At 42.9% G+C, this 4,812-nt stretch overlaps 1 pseudogene; it reads right to left on the bottom strand.

The window, feature by feature from the left end:
- Positions 1-2,713: 2,713 nt before the first annotated feature.
- LOC142243763 (serine/threonine-protein kinase 33 pseudogene) lies at positions 2,714-3,609 on the bottom strand (annotated as a pseudogene).
- Positions 3,610-4,812: the final 1,203 nt, after the last annotated feature.

The following is a 4,812-nucleotide window of genomic DNA, read 5'->3' on the forward strand; positions in this document are numbered from 1 at the left end:
AATTCATTGGTATAGGTAGCTTTCCTGCTGGAGTCATCTCTCTCCCATTTGGACCCAGCAGGAGCTCACCTTCCACCGAGGTGCTGATGATATCAGCATTATCTTGGAGCTTAAATACCCCTTCCTTCCTTGGACTGGTGCTGGTAAAATTTTCAGTTCATTCAAGCCTTGGTTGCAAGCAGGTGGCTTCTACTCCTCTATGGTATTGTGCTGAATACTTTGCTGAACCTGTGTCACCCCCATGCATTTTCCCCACCTGTGTCCACCTTGTCTCATCTATAGTGTTTAGTGGGGTTGATGAAGAGCTCATCCCATCCGTTCCCTATTTAGGGCCCAGCACCAGGGATGCCTAGGATCAGGTATCCGGCTTGGTGAGAAACACTTGGATATCAAAATTAGAGAACAATGTATGATCACTTGCTTTTTTCAGAAATAATGTAATCTACATTGATCAATATTTGAAGGTATTTTGTGTATGGGGTACACCATGCCACTAGAACAGTGTTTTGCAAAAGATCCAAAGTTTATCAACATTAAACCTTTATTTTGCCCAAAACGTGATGATCGTAGTTAGTGAGAGAACAGCAATGACTGTAGCACAGAGAAAGATTATAACTATATTTTTTGAAGGTAACAACAGTCACCAATCAGTAAGAAGTTTACAGGCCTTTGCTTTGAATGATTTCAGCACATCTGCGGCCACAGGATATCACTAGTCTCTCACACTGCTCTGGTGTGATTGGGGTCCACTCTTCTTCCAGTCTCTTGCACAGTTCATTGACTGCTGTGGGTTTCCTGTCCATAAATTTGTCACCAAGGATTTTCCAGAGGTTTTCTATGGGTTTAGATCAGGACTCTGGGCTGGCCATTTCATTGTTTCAATGTTTTCTTTTTCAAGGGGCATTGTCCAGCATGAAAATTGCTGGCTGATTGAATGGTGAATGCAAGTAAGGAACCACGTGTTGTTGAAGAAGTTTCTCCTGCTGCAGAAAACATTCCCCAAACCATAACACTTCCTCCATGACCTTTCACTGACTTCTTAACACATGTTGGGTTTAGTCTTTTCCCAGTTTGTCAACGATCATAATGTTTTCCATTAGACCCAAATAAATTAAACTTGCTTTCATCACTAAAATTAACTGGGGACCACTTCTTCGCTGTCCACACAACGTGCCCCTTACCATGGTGAGTCTAGCCTTTGGATTCTTTCTGCTAATGAGAGGTTTGGTTACTGCAGAGTGGGCGTTCAATCCAAATGCTCTTAAACGTCATCACACTGTATGACGAGACAGATCCATACCTTGTGCAGTGCTGAACTAGCGAGCAATTCCAGCTCAAGTGTTGAAATGAATACTCACGGAGATTCTCTGCATTATCCTGTCCTCTCTTGCATTTGTCTTTCGAGGGCGACCAGTCTTCTTGGGGGACTAGAAAGAGTTTGTGATGTTGTAAAGATGCAATATTCTCAAAAACACAGACTCGGAACGACTAACTTCTCTTGCTATAGCTGATAGGGTCCCTCCTTTGGCTTTCATCTGGACCAGAGGTTCCCAACTCCAGTCCTCAAGGCACACCAACAGTGCATGTTTTCAGGATTTCCTTAGTATTGCACAGGTGATAATTTAATCACCTGCAAAGGTGCTGAATCCAACACCCATGCAATGCTAAAGAAATCCTGAAAACATGCACTGTTGGTGTGCCTTGAGGACTGGAGTTGGGAACCTCTGATCTGGACAACCTGCTGACTTTGGAAGAGCACACCATTTTTGCAAAGCCAGTGGAAACTGGAAAGTTAGGCTGATAGTTAAATAGGGTTTTGTCAGATAATTAAGAAAATTAGCACCAGGTACCAAATAACAACAGTAACTTGCAGATATCTGAAAGTGTTCTCTAATTTTGATCAGTGTTCTTTTACCCTTATCTCATTTACATTTTAAGTATGTACTTAACAATAAATTCAACTTATGAAATAAGCTCAATATACTGAGAGTTTACTCATGTTAGGATATAATCACATAGGACTACACAATAACCTTAACATTTAAGAAATTGTGTGTTGTTCTCTAATTTTGATCTCCAGCATAGCTGTAGAACCTATCTAGGGTGATGAGGGAACCCAGGGATATGCAGTAGATTTAATCAGGGGTCACCATCTTCCCTTTCCCTAGACACAGGGTTTTCCTTCCCTTTCGCCATTAACTTGGTACATCTCTGTACCTAGGTGACACCAGTGTGGTGGATCTAAGAGCATCGATACTCTATGTTGCTGGGAAGACACAGAGCTGCACGGGGAGAAGAATGACTCTCAGGGACGGCTCCATTGTGCTATGCTGGGCTTTGGCAGGAAGACTGAAAACATCTGCAATAATGAAAATCAAGGTGAACTTGGAGGAATTGTGTCTGTTGGTGTTTGATGCTAATGAAACAAACTGAGATTTGTGCCCGCTACTTCTCTTTTAAAGTTGCCATCCAGAGACTAAATAGTAAAGAACTGTAGTTTAATAAGAACTATCAGCCTCTCTCTCCATTTCCTCCACATCTGGTCCTGGCCTGCCTAAAAGCAAGGCAAGAAGTGGCCTTCTGAAAAGTAAGAACAGCAACGCACCTATCCACACATCCAGCAAGGAACCAAACACTTTCTCTGTGAAGTGAGGCCGGGGCACTTACCGGAGGGAATCCTTTGCCCGTGACTTATACCCTTTGCCCTCGCTTTTCAAGTGGCATAGTCATCAGGATCCACTCTCAGACGTTTCTGTAAAATGTCTTTGGCCGCCTCTCTCACTGACTGTCACACCAAAGCTGAATCGTTTAGTTCCCCTTGCTTTATGTGCTCAAAAAGATTATCTTTTGAGCTTTCCATAAACAGAGGATCCTCAGACAACAGCATGTACATGATGACACTGATGCTCCAAATTTTGCAATTCTGACTGTAACCATGAGCGTTGCTCACTTTGGGAGCCATATATATCAGGGTCCAACAGGTGGACTGCAACATGTTTTCACTGCCAACTCCTCCTTTCTGTACTGCCAAACTGAAATCTGTCCCCTTTATGTTCAGCACCATCACTCCACCTTCTGGTATGTCAGCGCTTTGTACTAAAATGTTTTCTAACTTCATATCCCGGGGAACGATCCCACTCTTGTGCAGATAGGCAATGGTGAAGGCTAAGCTGTGGATGACGTGTCTAGTTTCACTGTCCAACAGCAGCTTCCTTCGGCGCAGGATCCTACGCAGCTCTCCACCTTCACATAGCTCCATGACCTGGTACACCCTCTTGGGCGTCTTGAACACTTCCTCCAGGTGGATGATGTGATTATAATTTTCCCTTTTCAAGATGGAAATCTCCCATTCCAGCAGTTTGACAATGGAGCTCCCGGCCTTTTCTCTATGGACCTTTTAATCACCCACTTCTTCTGCGTCTCCTTGTGTGTAGCTTCGATGACAACCCCAAATCTTCCTTGTCCCAACTCATTACCAAAGGTATAAATTTGCTTGACGGCAGCTTCATCATCCATTCAGGTGTGCGGCACCTTATTTTCTGTGCTGCTGCTTCGAGGCCACTGTGCCACCATCTTCCTTCCAGCATCTCAACCTTCTGAGCTCAGCATTGTCAGTCACCCAGGGACAGAGCGGAGCGCAGAATGGACACTATTTTCTTTCGCTGTCTTGAAACTCCTGCTAAAACTTTCCAGTCATTACCCATTTTGTAAGACGCCAGAGGGTGGTAGTTGTGTGCAAGGCTGTATTGTTGCACCCTGGCACCTCAAATTGAAATGGATCATTGGTTGTGTTTGTTGAGGTGAGTGTGGTGCATTACACTCACTGGTTTCTTGCATTTTGCTGCCATCTTCCAAGTTTTGGCACTCAGGGTCAGCCACACACCCAAAGTTCATCTTCAAAACTCACTTTACTGAACAGTCTTTTTCAACAAACTGTGGTAACAACGCATGCAAGAAGACACTTTCTTGCCTTCCTTCTGTCATGGCAACATATGGGGACTAGTGCCATTCGGGGATCCTCATCGTGTTACAGATGAATGTCGTTGACAGAGGGAATAAGGATAAACACACCAGCAGCTCTAGCTATAACAAAATTCCCCTTTATTTGGAGGAAATACTGGGTTTTTATACAGTTCCATTTTGGGGCGTAACAGATAATATACAAAATATAAGCATCTTATTGGTTGCATTAGTATTTTACCACTGATTGGTTGTATTTCAGTATTCTTCAAGATTAGATATTAATTTCAGTTAGTGTTTTAATAGGTAGTGTGGGCATACTGCCATGAGAGGGGGGTGTATGTGTGCACATCTCTTATCTATATATAAGTGAAAACAAAGAGCAAAAAATAATGAGCTTTGATTTCCTTTTCAAGGGAAAAAATAATGAACTCCAGATTCCTTCTAAAGGGAAGAGTTAGATAGTGATTTATCTCAAACGTCAGTGTGTGTTGAAAAAATATCTTCTTAGAAATGTGCCCAGAAACTCATTCTGTGTTCAATACACAAACATAAAAATTCATTGTCTAACTGAAAGCACCATGCGGAAGACAAAATGGACGTCGGTATCATATTGCAAAATGGATACCACCATCATATTTCCTTCCTAAGTTGCAACTCATTTCTGGAATTTCTTTTGGCTCCCGGGTGATCTATCTTCATCCAATTCTGTCCTTTATACTCTGATCCTCCTGGCTTAGGTCTACGATTTTCAATGGGCTTGATACCTCTTCCCACAGGTGAACTCCACGTCCGCATCTTCCGTTGGAGGAAAAATGGAAGCTCACCCTGGCACCAAATTTGAGGCGTCAG

Source organism: Anomaloglossus baeobatrachus, chromosome 6 (assembly GCF_048569485.1).
Source record: "Anomaloglossus baeobatrachus isolate aAnoBae1 chromosome 6, aAnoBae1.hap1, whole genome shotgun sequence".
Taxonomy (NCBI): domain Eukaryota; kingdom Metazoa; phylum Chordata; class Amphibia; order Anura; family Aromobatidae; genus Anomaloglossus; species Anomaloglossus baeobatrachus.